This window comes from Bombus vosnesenskii, unplaced genomic scaffold (genome assembly GCF_011952255.1).
Source record: "Bombus vosnesenskii isolate JDL3184/JDL3185 unplaced genomic scaffold, Bvos_JDL3184-5_v1.1 scf7180000013267, whole genome shotgun sequence".
NCBI lineage: Eukaryota > Metazoa > Arthropoda > Insecta > Hymenoptera > Apidae > Bombus > Bombus vosnesenskii.
In genome coordinates, this window is record NW_022882927.1 from 388010 (window position 1) to 412172 (window position 24163).

General features: G+C 44.4%; 1 protein-coding gene across 3 annotated transcripts in view; it reads left to right on the forward strand.

The window, feature by feature from the left end:
• The first annotated feature begins 4094 nt into the window (after positions 1–4094).
• LOC117230806 (CUGBP Elav-like family member 4) overlaps positions 4095–24163 on the forward strand; it is a 535916-nt gene continuing 515847 nt past the window's right edge. For all 3 annotated transcript variants that reach the window (XM_033488625.1, XM_033488620.1, XM_033488622.1), the window contains exon 1: positions 4095–5505. The gene's annotated coding sequence lies outside the window, so the exon portion shown is untranslated. The remainder of the gene's footprint in view (positions 5506–24163) is intronic.

Below are 24163 nucleotides of genomic sequence, written 5' to 3' on the forward strand. Positions count from 1 at the left end.
GAATCTCATGGTAAAGCTCCTCTTCTGCTTCCTCGTTCGTCTTCTCCTTCTTTATATATTCACTCTTTAGTTTAGAGCAGGCTCTCTTACTTCTTTTCTGGCTGGTCTAATGTCCTAATCTTTCGTGTGTGAAGAATTGGACTGGGCCAAATGAAATTTGCATAATCGTTACTAGCGTGCCCTTACGAGGGGTTGTTCCGACGATCCGCTCTGGGCTCTTTTGACTCGAAGGATAGAAGACGGCCGACATCGCGATCCGCTTGATTGCTAAGGAAAACATTTTAGTTGATATACCAACTTATTATCTCGAAGTGACGAGCGAATATAATTTTGCGCAGCATCGGAACTCTGAATCAAAGAGGGTAAAGCGAAACAGACAGACAGACAGAGAAAGAGAGAGAGAGAGAGAGAGAGAGGCTGACAGGGGGCAGTAGGGGGAGGGGTTTGTAAAATAAACATTTGGTTGGTTTATTCTTATATTCGGCGCATACGCATTCAATGGTATGCCTCGTCTAGAATTCGATAATAAATCGCAAACGGAATATCGAATACTTTTAATAATCGAATCGTTCGACTCGAATAAAGGGAGAATACTCGGCGACACTCCAACTGTATCTAAATTGTAAATGTCGTTAAACTGTAGCTCTTAGTCGTCGTTAGAGATGCATCGTTGAAGCTACAAGCTGTAGGAGCAATATGGGCGCTGGTAAATTACAAGGGTTTGCATTCAGGCCAACGTTTGCAGCTATCCAGTTACTTTCAATTGGTTAAAGTATCCAAGAATTGCTGCAGTGTCCCCGATCGATCTTTAATAAGCGTCTCCTTCGGATAAGGATCCAGGGTGGTGTATATAGGAGAAGGGCCTTGAAGTTACCGAGGTGTAGGGAAGGAGGAGTATAGGAATAACGTAGAACGCGTTGGCTAGGTCAGGAGGTTCAGAAGCCACCGGAGCCGATAAGGGCTTGCCAGCCATGCCCGTTAACGACTATGTAAATTGACGGGTCTATTTATTCTAGTCATCGTATCGAAACTCCGTCAGATGAAAACATCAGGCTCCAGTTTCTCAGAATCGCACTTCCGTTTGCGCACCATCGAGCAGCCGCTTGTTTTACCGGTCTTTTCTAACACATCGTTTCCGATTTATCTCCTTCAACGTTCGGATTAGATGATACGTCTATGAGTAATTATAATTTGCCCCACCTTTCGAGCATTATACTCGTCTTTTTTTTCTAGATCGACGTGATGTACACGTTTTACGTTCGAGTGAAATCGCAAATAACTTTAGTGGCCGCGAAATTGCTTCTTCGACGGATACTCGATAAGAGAGTGGGCTATCATAACGCGCTGTCCGACCATTTTATTGCAATGCTAAAGTAGGTATTGATCCGAATCCAAGAGAATCACGAACTAAGGTGCTCGACGACCATCGATCCGTCGTGGAGAAAGAGGAGGAGGAGGTGAAGGAGAAAGAGGAGGAGGGTAATCATTTTCCGTGTCCTCCTGCTTCTCCTCCTCTTCCGTCGGTTATCCGAATTGGGTTCGAGGGGGTCTCGTAGCAAAGTTGGGGACTAGGAGAGGACACAAACACCTCCTTTCGGGTGTCGAGAAGGAGAAGGGATCGGTAGGCCCCGGGTGGCGCAGAGAAGCGAAGGAGATCGAAGGAAGGAGAAGAGAGACGGAAAGAGAAAACGGTGGAAAGTACGAGACGGAGAGAGAATTGCTTTCTCTCTCAGTTTGGAATGAGAGGATGCATGAGAGACTGCTCCAGACCGTGGAGAGAGCGGAGTGAGGGTGCTGCCTTGGGGTTCATTATTCAGGGCTATTGATTTCCATCCACCTCCTACCATCAGCCCACCCAACACCACCAACGACCAAGAGCAAACGAGAAAGAACAAGCGAGATGGGATCAGAAAGAGATTGACGGGCGGCCGTTCTCTTTCTTTCTTTCTTTCTTTCTTTCTTTCTTTCTTTCTTTCTTCCCTTCCCTTCCCTTTCCTTTCCTTTCCTTTCCTTTCCTTTCCTTTCCTTTCCTTTCCTTTCCTTTCCTTCCCTTTCCTTTCCTTTCCCTACCCTTCTCTTCCCTTCCTTTCCCTTCTCTTCTGTTCCACTCTTTCTGTATCCCCCTATTTGTCTCTTTTGGTTCTCGCTCTCGTTTGCTCTCCTTGACTGTTCTATTCCTACTGCATCAACCTACATACTAACTGACATGCACTTAAACCAGCTACTCTACGTACAAGGAGTAGGAAACTCGTAGCATCAATTGCTATCTTCCACGAGTAATTCGACTATTTCGTTCTGAGAACGGTATATCGATGATATCTTCGATAAAGTAACATTTCCCTTGTGTTATCGGTTTCAATAAGAAAACTATCAATACACAACCGCGTTCCCGCTTGAAATCAATAGAGTTCTTATTTATCTTAATATCTAAATTTCGAAATCCATGAAACTGTCCAAACAGGGAGAAACGCGATTACCCGTTAATATTTATTATTCGATCCATTTGTGACAAAATGATACGAACTTTTCCAGCTAACTACGCTTGCTGTCTTTCGTTTAAATCATACCATTTTTTTTTAATCGTCTGTCGTTGTTAATAAAAGAGAAATCCATCGATACTCGTCCGAAATCTAGAAGATTTTCATTCGTGCTAATATCTACATTTAAAAATCCACGAAAACTCTCGATATCTTCTCGCCGATCCTTCGTCTTGGATTTGTCGATTTCTCTGTCGTCTTCTGTGGAGTTAACAGAGTTAGGCCACAACTTCCGTCGAAACTTTCTACCCGTAACGACGGTCCGAAGGAACTTGCGAGCTTTCTCTTTGAAATCCCTTGCTCGCGGTTTTCCGTCTGTGAGAAATCACCTTAAGGATCATGGGTATCACCGCCAGAGGGATACTCGTACGATCTTTATCCAGCATTCGATTTTTGTGAACACGCGCAAAAGGATATGTAGTTAAGAGCAAGACGACGTGGAAGCATCAGGAAAAGCATAATTGATACTAATTGCAAATCGTTCGTTCTTCCTGTTTCGATTTGTTATTTCGATCAAAAAGCAATAAACGTACGGAATATAGCTTTCGTTGGAAATATTCCATTGGAAAAATGCACGAGTTCATAAAGAGCGATGAAACGTTGACAGAATGTTGTTTTAACGATGATTTATGGAGCGTGATCAAGAGTTCTTTAGTAGAGTTTACCTCGCTTTTCATTTTAATTCTACAAACGTCATGTACATTTTAGAGAGGGACCGTGTGGTTAAGAATAAAAGAATTGTTATACAGGCTTTGCGTTGAAATCATTTATGACGTTGATCTATCGTTATCGGTGAAACGGAAACCTTTTCTACGTGCATGATACTGCTGGTTGAATTTTTTCTTGTATATAAAATCAGTAGTCACAGGTATCGTTTGAAAACGCGTTTAATTTATCACCATCCCATCTTAAAATAGCGTTGGACGTCTCGTTGACTCGTGTTAAAAAATACTTGCTTTTGTTATTTAGCAAGGTGAGAAGTTTGGAATACACGTTTGCGCACGATTGTTTCGTTAAGTTGATAAGAAGTTGCTCGTAAACCAAATCCGTTACTTTCAAACACAACTTGGTGCGATTCGTGTTCGTGAAACGAAGAGATACGTTTGGATAGGAAGGAAAATAAAAATCGGTATGGGGATTATCGTATCAGCCGTATCAACCAATTACTATTCGCATAATATTCGCGTGAAATGGGTTTGCTGGTTCTATTCGTTGGTAAGGTTGGTCCGGTGCAATCGTTTGACCTGTTTGACCGTGTCCAACGTTGCGTAACGTAAAACTCCATTAGGTGTTAGCTCCTCCGTTGACGGTTAAACCGTTACTCGGTCTCTGGTCGTAGGTAGAAACGAGTGGAGTGGAGTCGAATCGTCGACGTAGACCAGTGATACATATATGCGACCGGCGGTACACCGGCGCGGCATAGAGAGAGGTATACCGCTGGAGCGGTGGTGTATCTATAGGGATTGCAGCGCCGCAGGCGCCGGCGCGAAACGCTCGCTCGCGAGACCACCTCCGCGTGGTAGGCTCATGACGTCAGCTATCCTCAGTGTGCGGAGAGCGACCGCAGTGTACACCATCTCCACGTTTTGGCAAAGAAGGCAGCACCAGCATCGTTGCTGAGCGAACGAGTTCTCTCACGTCGTACCGATCAGCTGGACGAGCATAGTGTCGTTTGTCACAAACCCCTTTCCTGCCTTCTCGTTCAGGTTGTTTCTCGCCGCGATACAGACTTTGTCGATCACACGCGTGTCAAACACGCGAACTCTGGTCGCGGTGGTAGATCGAGTGCGTCGATTTGAAGCGAAAACAAAAGAGGATCGAGTTTTCTTTCCGCGGCTGACGAACCAGGCTGGCTGGTGTCTTTTCGTTGTTTCGATCGACAAGGTAACGAATCCCTTTCTTGATGAGTACGACGACGCCGTCAACAATCACGGTCGGTAGCCACGCGGTTGACGCTCTCACCGCCGGTACCAGCATCTCCGAAGGGGCTGACACCTAGCACGAGGAGCGTCTGCTGCGGAGCTAACGGAGGAGGAACGATTCCGGGGGGACCATCTTCCCTTCCATCGTGATATAGTGCTGTTGTGGTTGTTATTGTTGTTATTATTGATATTTGATGATACACGTGCTCAGGTGTCGCGACTACTGACTACGCGGCTTACAATTTCAGATTGTCTTTTTAACGCGTCGTATAAAGATCTAATTTTACTAGTTGTCCTTCCGGTTTTAAAGTGTCGTCCTATGATCCGAGTGTTTCACGATCCAAGTCGGAGGACGGGAGTATCAACGACGTTCCAACTCCTTTCGAGATCGGCCAAACGATTTCGAGGTTCGACAGATTTCGTTTAGTCGGGCTGATCGTCTACGCGAGGTCGACGACACGTGGATCCGAATCCGATCGTTCCTAGCTCACGTGGTCGTCGAACTACTACCGGCGACACCCTGATAGTGGCGCTTTAGCGATACTCACGGATGTTCCTCACGTTGAAAAGAGCTGCTAGTGATCAGTTTGAAAGTTGCCGGCTACCTGTGTGCCTGTTGAATTTTTATTGATGTTCTATAGCGACGTTGTAACATCGAACGTGATCCGGTGAGTGCCCGGCCGAGTGAAAAGAACGAAACCAAGAGGAAAGAAAAGCGAGATTTTCCTCGTCGAACGATATTTCCATTCTGCTGTCGAGGAATTGAAACGCGTGTGTGTGTGTTACTTTCATGTCGCGAATAGAAGGAGAGGGATGACGGTGCATCGTCGTTGTGCTGCAGATACCGTCGAAAAGGACGAAGAAGGCTCGTGAATTGCTTAAACGACGATCATCAGTGCTATAACGAGACACTAGTACCGCGTCGTTGTTTACGAGATTCTTCGTAGGATTTTTCGGATCCGCAAACACGCGGAATTAAGCAGGCAGCGTGGAGCGCTCGGCGATCGTGTGGCCGCGCGCCGCGGACCTCTACCTTTACCAACCAGGTAAATCAACGTTCTTTCACGAAACAGACCTTTTCGTCGAATACTCCTCTTTCCGACTCTATTTCGATGTTCCGCGAGAACCGTGCCAGCAAGTATGCCACGACGAGTGTATTTTCTTACGATAGACGTTGATATTTTCCGTCGAGTACGACCTGTGGAAAGCGTACAAATATTTACGAAAGTTTCACTTTTCGAGGATTCTGGGAAAGTTTGCACTTTGCGATAAAATTTAGATCAACGATTATTGGGAACTTTTCTTTTAACTTGCCGTTCGAAAGTTATAATATCCGTAGGGTCGAATTCGAACGAACAATTTATGCGACGAACTGGCATAGAAATCCGCGTCGTCTAAAAGTTGCTATTTTTAGTCTCGCAACTAGTTTGTCGAGCAGGTATCAAGCGATCAACCGATTCTGAGGAAAAAACATTGCGATGCACGGTGGCAAGTATACTCTCTCTCTCTCTCTCTCTTTCTTTATGTTTTATATCTTTCCTCTAATATATTAATACTTGCATCGCTAAATATCAATCATCAATCGTTGTTTCCCTACAATCGCTCTCTTATCTCACCAGTTTCTATCGCTAAGGATGCTGTTTGTGGGAGTTGTTATAAATTATAAATAAACAGGTGGTAGTAAATAGAAAAGGATACGAAACGTAAAATAGAAATAATTCGTCGTTGGTTAGCTAGAATGTCTTCGGCATTCGTCAGTCCGAACGTCACATTTTTCGCACTCGCAATAAGACGAGAATGCGCAGCTTCCAAAAAGATAGCAAAGAGCTTCTTATGGTATGCCGAGCCATTCTTCAGTGCCTAAGCAACGAGCTTTCGTCGCATCGAGCGAGGGTGCATTCTTGTGCCACTACTGGATCTCCCAAGCATATCCCAAGTATGCTCAATAGGATTCATATCCGGTGACAAAGGGCGTGCTATTTTTCCATGACGTCGCGCGTACCCTTACTTGCTCTTTTCTCTTGGCGAAACTCATCTTCTGAAACTTGGGAATGTTGCATATTGAATGGATATCCTTAGTACACGATGCCTGTCGTGTCGTATTCTAGGCTATTGCGCGATCGTACAGTGACGGAATCTTTAAAAATTTAGACGTCGTTCGAACATTTGTAGCCTACGACTCTAGTAGCATGTCAGAATTTATATGCCAAAGGGAACAGTCTGATCTTAATGGAATCTTTACTATGTTTTATAAAAAGGAACTCTTCAGGTACGCGAATGATAAGTTGATAAGCTTTATTGGTCTGTCCAAATCGGAATCTGCGTAATCTATATCGAGCCGTCTATACGAAGCGTTACTTTAACGATAGAAAACTTTATGCAATGTTGCATGGTTGTGAACAACTATGATATTAAAAGTTGTGGCTAATATAATTAACGATTGTTGAAAGATAAAAGTACTTTATCTATATAAAATTATTTAATTAAGGAAGCTCTACGTTGTACGATAAAATTCTTTATCTAAAATATATACTAATTTCTATGCATATCGGACAGTGTATTTTTCATCGTAGCGATACACAAGATATTCCCTTCTTTCCAGAAGATGATTCGCGACGCGTAAGTACCGTTTATCCGTGGTTACAACAGATTCTTCCAGAGGAAGCGGTGCCAGAGTCGATCACCGAGGAATCAAATGAGTCGTAGAGGAAGGCGATTAAATTTTTGCGTGTTTGCGGTCGCGCAGTGGGTCTATAGCCGATGCCACTTGAGTTTTGGTTTTGGCAGCGCTTCCAAGAGTGTTTCTCCCTTGTATTTGCAATCGAGGCAGGTTACAGCCTGACCCGAATCTTTAAGCCAGACCACGGTCACGGGATGCCCCGACTAGCAAGCACGTAGTAACCTACACGCCAGGCTGTGCCAGGAGCGTCTTCCTACCTCTCTCTTTATTTCTTTCTTTTCCTTGGCTCCTGCCTAAAACTTTTCCCCTATCCGGTCCCCTTCCCTTTCCTTTGGGTTTCACAGGGATACGCTCCACATAGGACCACAGAGATTCGATATTATACTGGTCGAAACAATATTTGTTATCTGCATCGGATGTAGAAAGGAACTTGCGAAGTAAAGATTCCACCAGCTGAAACTTTTACAACAGCGACAGAAATTTTCTTTCAATTTCTTCTAGCAAACGAGAAAGGTGTACGTACCGCGAGAAGTATCTGTGAAAATCGTATTCTACTGTACGTAGGTAAAAGGGGTACTATGGTAGAAGTGTTTGATGAAACAAAACCACCGTACTGTGTGTGTGTGTGCGCGCGCGCGAGAGAGAGAAAAGTATCTCATTGCTAACTGGCTTGATAACAGAATTTGTGCGGTGCTGCGTTTGTCTATTTTTATCTTAATAAATTCCGGTGTAACGCCTGAAGGGGTTCCTTAGTATTCCGGACACATTTCGAACGCGATGTTGGTAAAGAGTCGCACTTGTTGGCGTCCAGGGACACGAAGATGTTGGACGTGGGACACGGAGGAGTCGGCGAAGATTCGGTGGTAGTAGCAGGGTGAGGATCGCACTCGCAGGGACACTGGAAAGCGAAGCGAGTGCGCAGTGGTCAACTCGGATGGTCCCCCGGGAGATTTCTGGACCGCAGTTCTAAATCAGGTTTCATTCCCTCGGCGAGTCTCCGGCGCCTCAACCCCTTCGCCTCGTCGAACCTGGTTCCGATATACCGTACAAAACGAACCAACAGTACGCTACAATTCCTTTTTTCTGCGCCCGGCAATTTTCTCCTACGTGCCGGATAGCATCGAGCGCGTACCCGGAAAATAACCCGAAATGAGAAAATACTCTAACAGCATGAGGTACACGTTCGGAGATAGGAAAGAGGCACTGGTAAATTTCTGCCGTTCCAGTTCAATTTTTCGAAATCGACCGGAGAAGATCGTCGTTGGAGCGAAATGGCGTCTGTCGAAGTATCATATCGTGTGTGAACGTGTTAAGTCGAAGGTAACGAGTCGACGATAGGGGAAGCAGGCTGAAGGGGACGATCGTTCGACCGAGAGATCTGCACTAGGCACATGCATTATCGTAAACGATATCGCCCTCAGCCAGACGCGGGTTACACACGTTTACGTCCTTTACGCGCTTGTGTGTGTCGCGTAAGGTGAAACAACCACACGTATTTACTTACGTACTGCGTATATGGTAGAGAAACTTAGAGAGAGAGAGAGAGAGAGAGAGACAGACAGACAGACAGAGACAATGACAGAGAGTATACGAAAGGAGTTACACGTTTTGTCATCCAGACCTGTGCAAACAACTTGCTAGGCGCCTTCGAGTACCTATCCATGACCTCGAGAATGAGTATGGATTATTTACATTCTACGCGATTCAAACAACATAACGTCTCGTGCTCTAACTTGTCTACATTGCTACTTTCATGCATTTTTCATGTTCGATCTTCCAATTTTTATTCTACGTTTATTCTATGTTGTATAGTTCGACTTGTCAATGGTGAAACTCGTAATTCTTTTGTTGTAATATTGCCAAATAACTACTAAATGAAACGTTAGCGTATAAGAAACAAAAGATACGTATCGAAGATATATATATATATATATATATATATATAGTTTTTACTTCTTGAATAGAAGTTTTAAACTTTATTTCTAAATTGATTTTGTGCTTTTAAATATTTTCAAGAAAATGATTTTTACGTTAATATTTTCTCATAATAATCGTTGAAATTTTGCGCGTACGGGAAACGAAGGAGATAATTTTACGAAGATCGGCGTTTGAAATTAAAACAGAAATAGCCTTTGTACCCGTCTTATCTCAACGCCTTTTGCAAATCTACGCGAATCTACGCAAATTTACGGTGTGCTTGTTGGCGCGAGTTGTACGAGCGTGCGTATATTTCAGCGCGAAAGTTAGAAACTACTGTCGCCTTTGTACCATTATGGCCAGAATATTACAGAAAAAGATACTCGCCGCTCTCTTCGTATCGTAGCGGTATATGCAACGTAATGGCGACCTATACTGCAACATCTATAAACATAGATCAAGCTCAACAATAAGGCACCGGTAAGCGTATTGACATTTTATACTTCCTAGCAGCCGGTGACTGGTTGCCTGGGCGATCGTTGGAGCGTTACTCGAACCGCAATACCATCAACAGATGGAAGACGTAGCATTTTCTTCGCGATTCTCCGCACGACGAAATGCTAATAGACGTAAACAGATACCGCAGGAACGTTTATGAATCACTACGATCGAAGGAATCGGCCGGGAAACGGCAATTTGATCGCCTTTTACGGAGAAAAAGAATTGTCTTCCTTTTCGCTGAAGCATCTGAAAGCAGAAGTCGTTCTGCGTTGCGTTACGTACGATAACGTTGAAAAAGCCGCTTCTTTTCACGACCTGGAAATTTGATGGTCGATGAACGAGAGTGATCTATATCACCATCTATTCCGAGATATCGTTGTTTAATTACTGTACCTAGTCGACAAATAAATAGTAGAATAATCAAATTTGTTGGATCGACGGAAGGAGAAGTCTGTAACTAGGAGATTGTTAACCTGATTCTAAAGCGTATGGCTGATATTGGGTTAATACGGTGAAAGTCCTCGGAGAGAACTCCCCTCTGAATTGTGTTACCGGAACAGCGACGTCTGAACGTAACGCCTCGTTCCACTTAGCTGGGTGCGTAACTACGACAAGTAGATATAGTCTGTGTATAGTCAGACGTGACGTGTCGTTCAAACACGTTGCGCCCCTATTATTTTCCTCCACTCCGTACGTTTTACATAAATAGCTTTATTTGCGTATTGTAAACATGTCTTCAAACTCTCACGGTAATAACATTGGAATTGAGCAGGGACACACAGAGTCGTACCACGTGATATTAGCGTCTAACCATCTTTTGTTACATAAATATTTTCACCTTATTTATTTACGTTTCTAGTAGGATATTTTGTGTTCAAACGTTGTTCGTATGGACATTTTCTGTTCAAACGTTTGCAAATCATTTTATAAATCTAAAAGTAGTACTATCTTCGTTTGTCCCAAAGATTTCGGTACGTTCTAGCACCGACGAGAAAAGCTACATTTTTATCACAGTCACGTACACCGTTTAATTTATGTCAGACTTCAGCTGAACCATTATTTCACTGGTAACCTTAATTTTAAAGCAACTAGATTATCCAGCGTTATCAAAATAGTAAATTTAATTGCGTGACAGTTCCCTGAAAATTCGGACACGAATAGTTTATTCAGCGCGATTGCGAGCAGTAATTACGCGTATTTTCCTGTTAAACAAATTTTACGTCGCTACGTTTTAATGACGGTCTATAAAATTACAATTCTTCGAATGTTTGAATCGTTCGAAGAGAGTTTGGAAGGAAGTTGCACGATATCTACACGTGAACTACATTTTCGCGTACGAGCGAGCGATTTTGAATACCTTCTTCCCGACTTTCCCCCGCATATTGTTTCTTATCGTATTTATCCCTTCGATAGCGACTTCCGTGCCAGCTACTGTATTTTGTTTTTCGCGTGACGGTATTGCATATCACGGAGATATGTCGAGAAGGGCTAGAGGAGTCGATGGAAATGCAAAGAGGGGGAATGAAGGGTGTGAAACATTCAACCACACAGATGAAACTGCGAGGGTTCACGCTCTCTCACATCAAAAGCAATTTATACGATTATTGTCTAGTGTCTTCGATGCACCTTAATCAAATAAGCCATGCTACGTCGACGACGCTGGAAAATTGAGACATTGAAGATACTTTGAATCGTCGTACTTTGAAACGCACAACGTGGAAAATGTTCTCTCGCTTGATCCGACGCCGTGCATATACAACGAGACAAATAGATCGCGCCGCTTCTTGCTCGATACGCAAACGAAAGAACAAAGATTCTCGATCTGCGACTTATCACGGGATGGTACGATATTCGCGTAAACGCAAGAATTTCCAAATATCTCGAGCAGCGGGTTTTATTTCAAATTTCTGTTAAATTTTTTCTTTTCCCCTATCGCATAATCTAAAGTAGGAAAATATTTGCGATGGAATATTGCAGCGAGTACTCAATTGTGACGATTTTCCCTAAAATGAAAGACGAAATCAAACGCGTAAACGTACGATAATATTTACTCGAGGTAGAATTTCTATATAAAAAAAAGTAGTTGGTAATAGGGGAAAGTTTCACACCGTACAGTCCTTCAGCTGTTCGCCACGTCAGATTCGTTAACGTTGGTCTGGGAAATGTTTTCAAATACCGCAACTTGGAATAAGCTACGACCACGACCGCGCTGGTGGAAACAGTGCCAAAATCTCAAGAGAAACGCGCTCGCGTCCTCTCGTCTACTCTTGGCTGCAGCGCATCCCGCCTTCCCGACCATCCCTTGTCGGCTCCCTTCGCTTTGTTATGTTAATTGTTTCAAACTCGGGGCATCATAGCTACGTTTATTTTCCATTCTCGTCGCCTTTCTCACCTTCGTGGCTCTATACAGCCGCAGCTTTCGAATACGAGCCTGTTCAAACTTCTCTTTCAGCCTTGCTCCTCGTTCTGTAAATGCTCTATGGCACGCTGTTTAATTAAAAGAATCTACGATAATCGAACTTTCCCCTCTACTTTTCAAGTAGATAATTAGAAGATGGCAAACAGCCGGTCGAAATTAGCAGTCGCCACTGATGATTCAGCAAGGTAGTTCCCCACGGTTCGTAATGTTTTTACGATTCTAACCAATCGAGAATGTTTCAGGAGGAAGCTTTTCTTTAAAACACGAAAAAGGAACTGGCAGCCGTACTAATCGATGAAAGGGTTTCTGCATCCGTGACTGTAATTAAAATATTGTACACAGTATATATAGTAATGGGAAGGGGGGAGGGGCAGGGGGAAAGAGAGACAGACAAAGGGTCGGAAGTATTAAGGCGGGATTCGTGGCTCTTTTCTACCGCGCCCTTTCACCCACCTTTTCATCGACTGACTTTTCATCCCGTCTGCCTGAGTCTGACTGTCCTCTCGTCATAGCAGCGGCGGCGTTGGTGACGCTGGCGCCTTGCATATTTTAATGTCAACCCGGCGGAATGTAGTCAAAACTGTTATTACAGTTTTAATTAAACGAAAATTATATCGTTCCGTGCATTTTTTATGCGAGTCTGAGCGCGCTGGAGCATGCTGACGAATTCAGGCTAACCGTACTCGCTGCGTCACCCTTGCTATAGTCGTGTACCGTTAATCCCTATGTTTTCTGTTTCGAATATTATACAACGAACATGCGCGTTCCTCCGAGAACTTTCGCTGTTCCCACTAACTTCTACGTGGAAAATACGCGATCCATCGGCAGTTTCCTTGAATTTCACATCCGCCGCGTAAATAATACCGGCCAAAGAGCCGAGAAACCGATGAATTTTTAAGCGAAACGCTTCTGTTTACTTTTGTACGGTTCAGTGATAAATACTCGCCATCGTATGAACCGGTGTATCCATCGGTGAATAATTCTACGCTTGGCCGATAATCGTTTGATGAATTTCAAATGTAAGACGGCTGGCGTAGCTAGCAAGGCCGAAAATTTAATAACGTTAAGACCGCCATGCACCGGGCGATATATCACACGCGTTACGTTGCCGGAAGATCTTTCATCTTTAAATGGCTACGCCCCGATATGTCTTCGCGCATATACGAACCTCTTACGCGTGGTATGCGAAGTACGGCCGGTATTTATGTTGCGACGATAAATTCAACCAACGTCTCAAAATGAGGTTAGAAATACGCGAGACCGCTTTCTCATGCATGCCGGTTTTTATCTCGTCGGACAATTTACGCGACGATTTTCTTTATAACAACCAACAACCCTATCTTTTCTTTCATTTACGTTCCTATTACGTCGATATCCGAGTTAAACATGTCTGAATTCTCCTTCCTAATGTCGTATGTTTCTCTGCAAAAGTATACCGCATTAACCATTTCCTGCGAAGCGATTAGAAACTACGACAGAATTTGTTTTTTAGTACTTTAAGTTTCCGTTGCAACCTTTATACGACAAATGTGTTCCATTTCTCCAAGCATTCTAGGGCAATAGGATATTCCGCTTATTCCTATTTTTAACGCAACGAAACATGCTTTGCTTTATGGTTATAGATAATTGCTAGATGAATAAATATAGATACCATAATTACGGCTTTCTAAATCAATTTGGACACGCCATTGTATCGCGAATCGAACGTTTTTGAACCAAACGATATTTTTTCTCGATAGATTATGTTTCGGGGTGACTTTATACTCGTCGTATCGATAATGGTTTCTTGTATTTTACAAGGTGGGAAAGGTAGACAGGGATACTGCATTCTGTAGACCGTTTAGGGAAATGTAGGAGGCCCAGGTGCGTTCATCCTAGCTCGTCTCGTTAATTCAGATCGTGGCTTCTTGGACGAAATTTTGCCGTAATTTGAAAGCCCCGTAACACGGGTACAGGAGCTTGCTAAGGCGTGGTGTTCGGTCAGTCGGTTTCCCTAGTCTTCTATGGAAAGGTTAGGCTCTCTCTCCATCTCTGTATCCCTTTCCTTTCCTCTCGTCTCTAGGTCTCCCGTTCTTTCTAGCGGAAGCAAGCAACTCCTTTGGCCTTTCCTGTAAAGGGTGACCTGACCGCAGGATCTCGGGCTCTCGCTATCGACGTTGCTTGTGCACCGGTTCTACAGAGAGAAGGGTAAAGGAAGGCACGGTTTGCTTCGCAGCTTCGTGTCGGGCTACCCAATGGATAGCCTGGCTAGCACCAAAGATGTCAGCACGGCATAATATTATCCCAAATGTCCCCCTAGTTCGGAATTTACTCTGAAATACATAAGTTTGCGGTTTCCTAACACCAGCGATACTTCGACTTGGAAATCGTTCGTGCAAATTACATCTTGATATTTAATCATTGTGCGCGCAATCGGTTGTCGACGAACGAAATCAGTCGTCTATCGCAAAATTAACCGGAGGGCAGACCATGCCCAGTACCGAGTATTGATTTTACCAAACAAACGTGTAATATTATTAGCCTTGGCAAATATTAAATTTAAAGAATGTTACGATAATTTGAGGAAAATTTTATGGTCCGATAATCAATTTCTTGATAAACATTTCAAAACAAGTTATTTAATATTTTTGGTATTATTAACTTTATATTTAGATAGCGGAATTATCGCGCATTTCTCCGTTCTAAAAGGATAATATTTGATTTGAACGCAACGCTAAAGCCGTAAAAATAGTATCTGACGAATTCACTTGCCTCTATCGCGGACATCGTTCAATTGATAGAAAAAAGTCTGCCAGTTGATAAATTTGACGATATATTTTTGATAAGGTATTCGGTCAAAGCAGTTTCGAAGAAGCTCCTGTAGCCTGCTAATTCGATTTCGATTTATTCGAGCTACGATAGGAGGCGAATAAATCGCGCGAAAGCAAGCAAGCTTTATCGCGATTATTTCATATCAAGCGTAAAGTACGTGTCAATTGAATCGAACGCGATCGCTCGAAGAGAGTACGGAATTTGGCGCGGTATCGAAGGTAAGATGTTGAGATAAAAGTGCGGATTATTGGAAAGTGAGAATGCGGGTTTGTTTCGAAGCAACGTGTCGTGCGCACAGGTCTGTAGGGCGTATTATCTCACCCGCAGTTCAATAGGCTGAACCGAAACAAAGGGACCACGAAGCAAAATAATGCGAACGTTTCAGGGACCAGGAGCTAACTGAGAAAAGGGATCTCGATGTGGTCGTACGTGTATACGGCATCGTGCGGGTGTTTGTAGAAGTTTGTAGACGTACGTGTTGGTAAGCCTGGGCCCGTGTGAGTGGAAAATGAGGAGGACTACGCGAGGGTGGTGTGCCCACGAGCAGTGGAAACAATGGAGGAAATAAAATAAAGCTTTGGACGAGGATAGAGGGAAGAATCGCGCGTGAGAGAGAACAAGTCGGACCAGACCACTTTGGTTCAAGATAAAGCAAGAAGGGAGAGGAGAATTATGAGAGAAGGATAGGTTTGCGAGGAGAAAGAAAAAAACGAAACTCGTTCGTTCGTTTTTCCTCGCTGCTACTTCTTTTCGTCGCTACGGAATTGTATTTATGTTAATAGAGGGAGCGTGTAATAATGCCGTTCGTACGATAACTATAGAGTTATCCAATATAGATTGGTTTCTGCCGAATGATCCCTGCGATAGGGCAGGAGAAAAAAGCGCGGGCGGTCCGTTGATTCGGCGGAAATGTTATTGGAGGAAACAAAAAAGAAAGGAAAAAATAAGCAAAAAGAAAAAAGAGGAGGAAGAAAAGAAAAAAAGCGCCCCTCGCGAATCCAACGGTAAACGGCTGCAAGTGGCAAACACGGTTTACGTGCCACACCGCTTTACTTTCAATTCCACTTTCAAACTTTTCCAGCCGCTACGCCGTTCTCAAATAAACGATATCAGACCGCCTATTTGTTTCTCGGCGAGACACGACATTCGTGTGGCACGTTTTAATGCGGTAAGAAGATATTCCTAGACACGCATGTCTCTGACTTCGTTATTCGAAATGGCGGTATACTCGCGATGTAACGTGGCGCAAATTAACAGCACGGTATTTATAATAGAATTCACTTACTTCTCACGATCGCAAAGATACCGGCAGCTCACCGAGTAAATAGATTTTGCCAGGGCGACTCGCTCCAGTTAGTTGGCTCTCATTTTGGTTTCGTTCGAGATTACGTGTTCACCGTAAATGTTATTAAGATCGTACGATATTTCGTAGTTAATAGCGCAAAATGTGCGCGGTACTCGGGCGAGGACTATACCGACGTTATATTCCCCGTGATTCTACCCACACTTTTTTGTAATTTAGTTGGTTCGATCAGGTTTGCCAGATTAAGTCTCTTTTCAGCCTTCGAGTATAACAAAAGGATTTGCATTTTCAGGCGCGCGCGAGCGCGTGCTCGAACCGAGGAAAGAAAGCTAGGACGGCTTAGAAATAAAGGATCGAAGGTGGGACGAATACGAAGGACGCATAGAACTAAATCCGGGCGACGACCCCTCTTACACATAAGCCTACCTCCTCTTTTTCCCTTGCTTACGTCACCGGCATAATCAGCCGTGGTTCCGATTAATCTGTTGCCCGTCCAGCTATCGCTCTCCCTTGATTTCGCTCTGAACGATACTGTATAGGGCTAGGGCAAGGTCTACTCGTATATCAAAGTGTCTCGTCTTACCAGAACAACGGTTGCTCGTCAAAATCCGTAATCCCTGCGCATCGTTCGTGCCTGCTTAACGACAAGTCGACGTGAATCACCGGGATCGGTAAACTCTAACGTGCGTGTTGATTAGTCGAGGTGTAGAGCATCGTTTCTGCTCCGAAAACTGAAATTTCAATTATCGTTAGTTTCAGAAATACCTTGTATTCCCGATTAGAATGATCGATAAATCTAATCGATGAGATCGCTTTTTAACATTTTCTTTATTTTTGATATTTGATAAACGCATATTTGTACGAAACAAATGTGCCTGGTGTCGATTTTTATATTGTATTTATAGATTCTATGCCCAATTTAAAGTTGATACTATAACGTTCGTGAAATACATACATGGACAGCGGCGGTGTATTTCTTTCTCAGTTTCCGTACCTATAGTTTCGTTCGGTTTTCACATTCGTAAAGGATAAAGTGCAAAAATGTGAAGTAACTGTTCCATATTTTTCCTCGAGGAAAGTTACGAATAGAATATGGTCGAATAAATAACTCATTGTCGGAGTCGGAAAATATGGGAAAGTTCAGAAATATTCAGCGGTTGCATATTGGAGTTTCGGTTGTTTCTATCTAGGTTGCACTTACATTTTCGCTTGAATCGTGAATTATTCGATGAAAATGGTATTATTATCTACATCGTTTTCTAGGTGACACGCAAAATAAAACATGTACACTTTCGTACTTGCAATTTCGTAGGATGATGGTAGTAAAAGGAAATTTTCGCAAATTTCTCGCAAGTTCTTTGTACTTTGACAACGTGTATTTGCGCGTTTCATTTAATTAATCGAATACTATATCCTGTGTGAAATTTTCACGAATGGAACGGAAAATTGACACGATGAGAAACGAACGTCATAATGTAACAAGAGGTAATTCTGCTACTGGATTTTACTATCGTGAAAATCGAGTTTTAAAGGAAAGTCGTATGAGAACGGTTTCGGTCTTTGTTCGTCGTTTCTCGATTCGACGGTTTTTACAACGAAATAAGTCGAGGAAGTTAGGTTTGCAAAAAGCTAAAAGCTAAAAGTCGAAGAAACGAATATTTTAAAGGAATGAGTAAAATTTAATCGGCGCGTTGTTCGATTCCGTGATTTCTATTCGGTGGAATATTCTTACTCAAACCTAAACCGATGATCGGAACCCTGTGTAGCAACAGATTTTCCATCCTGATCGCTACCTGGAAAACCACAGATCCTGCACGGTCCCACGGATACGGCCACGCCCTACTCGCCAACACGATAGCGCGATTTCATACGCGTTTGAAGTTGGTTTGAGGCCAGACCGATGTCGGGAAAGGTTGGCTGGCCAGCCAGCCCTGGCCTGCCGCAGTCGGCCGGCCGTGCGCGGCAGTCCGCTTTTTGGCGAGCGACCGGACAGAAATGTTGTTTAGCTTGATTGAACTTTCAGCGCGGGGGTCCACTCTCAAAGCACGCTGCTTGCCACCCCCGCCCTCCCAATGTCCCCTGCCGTCCCCTGTTGTCCCCTGTCGTCCCCTGTCGTCCCCTGTCGTCCCCTGGTTGCTTGCTCTCTTATCTATACCCGCGTTTCTCTGCGTTTCTCTGCCTCGCTCCAGCACACTCGTCGACTGGCCGATCGGTCGGCCCTCTTCCTCCTCTTCCGCTTTTCTATCTTTTTCTCTTTTGCGTTGAATCTTGCCCGCGTCCTGTCTCTTTGCTTCCGCTTTTCGACGAAAGCTCGAGTATCCACGTCAGCCGGCGCGGTGCTCTTGGCTTTGCCGCGCTCGCTCTGTGCAGCTTGTTTCAGCGTTCCATGCCTCGTACACCTGCACGATTTACTCTAGTAACGAGAAACTGAAGAATCTCGATCACGTTCACCGGAGTGTGTATTCGAATGCTTACGGCGAATCGTTTCAACGTTGAAACGGGCACGGTCGGTGAGATCGGTTCTTACGATCGATAAATGGTGACACATCGTCGATCTCATTGTAAAACTCGGGTAATCGGTCGAACACGATTCTCCGACGCTATTGAATTGGTATTGGAATATACGTTTCTCTTCGCGTGGAACGTGTACACGCATTTGTATGCATTTATATATGTATACACACCTGCCATATATGTATATTTCGAGCGAATTCGAAAGAACGAGACTGACACGCGATCGCTAACTCTGGCTGTTTTATCGCGGAAACCTCGTTAATTTGCCTCTCTCGCGCTTCATTTTTTTCTTCGTCGAGCTAACATACTCCGTAATGAAGCTTCAGACGACCAAGTTCCTTTTCTTCTCTTATTCGTCACGTAGTGCGCGCTATACGCGGTTCTTTCGAATCTCTTACACGTGAACCGCATGCTTTATGCTTACCACGGAGAACGAACCTCGTCGAAAGGGCACGGGAAAAAAGACGGACTCTGAATATTTCAGTGAAATTCTTTAAGATTCTCGCACGCCGATAGGAAAAAAAGCCGCCCGCTATCCGATGCTCGCATTATATGGGTTAGCCCGTTGTTCCTGTCGTTCTAGAGGAGGCGTTCTCTCTCGCAATCAGAAGGAGCTTCGTTGGTTTACCGTTACAGAGACGTCGAGGACGACGACAACGACGACAACGACGACAACGACGACAACGACGACAACGACGACAACGGTATCCTTCGTTCTGAATGCTATTTATCCGGGAGCAAACAACGCGACCGTCCGCCTCTTCATGGGTGTGCGTTAACGCAAACGGAACGAGAAGCGGCTCGCCAAGATCAACGGCATTCATATTGAACGAGGCGCAGATTCTGAATATTCATGCCACCGTGTAGGGGCGAACACCGCCGCCGCGACGGCAGGACGCAAAGAGGAGATAGAGGGGACAGACGAACTTAGTTCCCGGTACGGAAGGGCAAAACGCGCCTTAATGCCTCGGTGATGTGAGCAAAACACGTAGTGCGGTTTCTACCCACACGCGGCTACAGCGTCGCGTCGTATAACGCCGCCCGTGTACAGTGTACAGGGTGTCCGATAACCTTTTGGTCCCTGCCTAGCCCTTACCTCGTCTTTGCGCCGGGGATACACTTGCTGCAAACCTCCTACCGTCTAATTGATATTTACCCTTTCTGATCCTATCCATCGTCTCCTTACTTCTTTATCCGTGTAAACGAATAACGTTCGAGGAAAGCGCTTTTACGAGTTAAATTTCAATTATCGTTAGACGTGGTTCACGGACGTTGATTGTGCCAGCGCTAATAAATGAAATTTCATTTTCTGTAACCGAGGTAACGTTCGAACAAGCTTGTTAAAAGAGACGTCTCTGGCTGATATTCAGGATGCCATATCGCGGATCCATTGTACCCGAAGACTTTGGAGTTAACCCCTGGCTTCAGATTTATAGGAGAGACTGGCGAGCGAAGGCTGAGGATTATCGAGCCTCCCTTTACTACATACGTACGTCACCATGCATACACGTCCCGGTGTAGAGGGCTAAAATTATCTATTGATTTTGAATGGGTGGCCACCATGGCGGATTAGGCTGACCAGCAGGTTGCGGTGATTGAGGCTGTGTCTGGCCTTCTGCCCCAGCCGTCCGCCAGCTTTATCATGCCCTCCTACCATTGGCGTGGAACACGTGTAATCAGCCGCCGATCAGCCAAACATGAGGGCCGAGCTCGCCGCATATTATTTTGCGGTCAGCCACGGCTTACGAGTAGACGCGAAAAATTTATGGCCCAGCGAGGCTCCACTGAAAGAGAACAACGGCCGCGATCAAATATCGCGCAAAAAGTTGGAGCTTTCGGGGCTCGAGTTAGATTAAGTTGGAAACATATGGATACTCCGTATGGAACTTCCTTACACGCAAGCACTTTAATCAAAACCTTTATCGAGTGAAACTTGGGTTCTTTCGAAAGCGATCGTACCGGAGTTGTAGTTGTGGAACGGTAATTTATGAACATTAATCGAGATTAACTCGACCGGATAAGAGAAAAAGCTGAAGCTCGCACGTCAGTCGTGTAAAATATTTAACGGCTTTTACGTATATATTAGATCGTCGTCTCGGTAAACTTCTTTTTTGAAAGTACTCGTGCGAATAGGAACGTACCAGAGAGAGAGAGAGAGAAGTGAAAATCGACATAGATCGTGCGAAATAACCAAGTTTGGTTTTAGGGAATTTTGGAGAAATAAACGAGAAAAGGAACAGGGAGGGAAAGACAGAGGCAAGTAAAGGGGCCGGCAAACCATAAAAGACGAAATTATTCGAGGAAACTGAGATCGGTTTGCGAGGTTGTGCGGTGGAAAACCGTCCTCTGATTTATCGAGCAAATTAAAGAACTTTCTAAGCGGCATTCCTAACCTTTCCTATCCTCGTTTCGCAAAGTGGCTTTAATTAAAAGACCATAAAGAGTCAGCTAGCTGCGCGTAACAGTGGCGGAAGCTCACGTGTGAGGAACGTAGTGTGAAGAGTAGTGGGGATATGGACGACGAAGGGGTATGGGGTGTCTGGAAAAGCACGACCGCTCCTTTCATGTCCGCTCCGTTGCTGTAACAGGCTAGGATGAAGGGGTTGGTTACGGATGGACTGGGTGGCGTTGCTTGTGGAATCGTGGGAATGATAGAGGGAGGAAAGGGGCACGAAGGTGGCGAACGAGGGAACGAGCGAAGTAAGTTGAGCCGGTTATACACGGTAACTCGCTTCCCTAATTATTTCTACCTCGGTTTGCGAGTAACGGCTATATAACAGGATTCCATTGTTTAACTGTTAATTTTTGCGGCGTGCGACCATCACGGCCGTCTAACAGCCGTGGCACGCGAACCACGCCGGCGATTCTCCCGTTCTCCTTTGCCTCCACTCTTTCGCCGCAACGCCAGTCCCAATTATTTGCCTCCGCCTCCTTTCGAGAGAACTCTATCGTTCACGACGAGCCGCTCTTGAATCTCTTATGAGCCCATCCACCGGCGAATACCTTCCTCGCCAAAGGCGCAGCCACCAGAAACTTAGCTTATACGGATGAACGGTGCGCATCTTCTCGTATTCTGAAAGCTGCGTCAAAAGGCCGGGTAAACGAAATCGGCGGCTCGTGTCTAGATTCGCACTTGACTCGTGAAATTAATTTTACACCACCGGTTCCAGATTCTCGGCTCGATATTTACCGAACCGAACCGATCCAACTTCTAACGATTTCATAATTAATCGTTTTCACTGGCAATTTTTACACACGCACATTCTTACGCGTTACACGTATTTGTTACGATAATGTTCGACTGTGTTCGCGAGAAGACGCGTCTGCGATGTGACTCGTCAATTGTAAATTGTCGTCTCGATTAGTATCGGCACGATACGAATCAGCCGATTCCCTACTTCGATTACGACGATGAGGATATTTGGATAGAATCTGACACAGGATTTTATAGTCTAAATATAACTATATATTTCACGAAGAACACCTTCGAAGACTGAATATGCGAATAAATGTTAAGTTTAAGCGGCATGGTGTCTTACACGGAGAACTGAGTATAAGTGAAGTATCGATGATGCGGGAAAGGTGAAAACTCGAGATGGGTGTGCCTAGAACATGGGACAAGCGGATTCGTCAATTACAATTTTCGGTAAAGAAGTAGAGATAGCGGTGATCGCTGCTAATTGATTGGAAAAACCGATAGAAAAAATGAAAACTAATCGTCCCCAAACCGAATGTCACTCGCAGGTACGAAACGTACCCTCTAGTTGTAACAAAGACTAAATTTCGACACGGTAGTAACGGCTCCTTGGGGATTATTGCTGGTCCAAGTGAATACGTCAAGGAAATCGGAGACAGAAAAGTAAAACTGGAGAAAGATATGTGGTATCTTTAGAAAATTAGAAATTGCTATTCTCGAAAGGTTGCTGTGGATGAAGAGATGGACGAGTGTGTAATGACTGATGGAACCTGCTGAACAGTGTATAGATATAAGACGTCAGAATCGCTAATACTAAAATGAGAAAGCATTATACATATTCGTCTCTTACTAAACGATGTCACTGTTTATTCGGCCACAAAAGTATCTGGCTTCTCGCTTTCACGGATCTCTTATTCGTTCTCTGATCTGTTAATCAAACTGCTTCATATACGTATGTAACTTTGATTGTACATGGAATGGTGCTCTCGCTAGAAAAATCAAAAGGAGAACTCGCTGATCAGACGTTGTTTCGACATCAAGGTGTGTGTGTGTGACTGGTTTGAAATCTGTCTTATATTCTGATTTCTGATTCACAGATATAGTGATTGGGCGGACGAAACAACGCGCGGCAGCTTCTCCTTTCACACTCTTATGCGAGAGAATCAGCCTGTACGACGTACATATAGGATAATATTCAGTAGTGAAATATCTTTGAACGTAGTTTTTTCTCGTAGATCAGTAGCCGGTTTAATCGCTAAAAATCGAAATTTGGAAACGCAATGTCGACACGAGGTATTCCGGTAGTCGAATGAAATGCGAAAATGTTAGCGTGGCAAGTGCAAATACCAGGAGTTTTTAGGATAAAATATCTGGTACTTTCTTCTTTAATAAGAAAACCAGGCTGTAGCGAGAATGGAAAGAGGTGTTCTTTCGGTCGTCCATGTCCCGTGGGGTAGGTTGCTGCCGCGTATACCTATCTACTCTCTCTTTCTCTCTCTCTCTCTCTCTCTCTCTTTCTCTCTGTTGGAAGAGCGGTAGCAGAAGACGGAACGAGATAGAACAGCCACGGGATAGGACGAGGCGTGTTGGTTCGAATAAGAGACAGATCTATAGCAGCGAGTTACGGGGGATGAGGGAGGAAAGCAAGTACAAGCAAGCAAGGCAGCAAGCAAGCAGGCAGCGAAACGTTACCTATAGTAGTAGTAGGCCGTGGCTGTATTGATCAAGACGAGGCGGGACGGCGGTAGCCTCCTACGCTTCTATTTCCGTTGTTGCCCCTGTTCTTGCCTCCTCGCGCTTTCGAGAAAACCCTCGTTCCTTCGGCCCCTTCTTTCACGGCGGCCTTCCTTTTTTCGGTTCTCTTTGCGAAACCTTCGAGTTTCTGCAGCTACGAACAGATCACCACCATCGCCGGCACACCGACACCAGACGCGCGGCAAATCTTCCATCATGGGATAGTTGGAAGCCGCATCGAGTTCCAGGGATCCACTCATTTTCGAATCTATCCCCGCGGCGCTTGGCACGGAGTTGGATTACCGGGCTCTCGCTTTTCTTCTCCTTTTACTTCTTCTCCCTCTCCCTCTCCCTCTTCTTCTTCGTAAGACCTTTATTTTTTTCGTCGCTTTTGCCGTTTTGTCGTATTAGAGATCTCGTGGTTGTATCGCTTCTCCGATTGCGAGAAAGTACGCAGATTCCAAGCATCGTACCATTTGCCGTTTCATATCCATCTAATCGTAACCGTTAGTTTTAAGGCGGAGATCGATCATTTCTATTTGTTTGGAGGAGTGAAAAAATTGCAAGTTTTCAAATTTTTTTTATAAAAACTGCGAACGAAGAACAGGGGTATTCTTTCGACGTAGAAA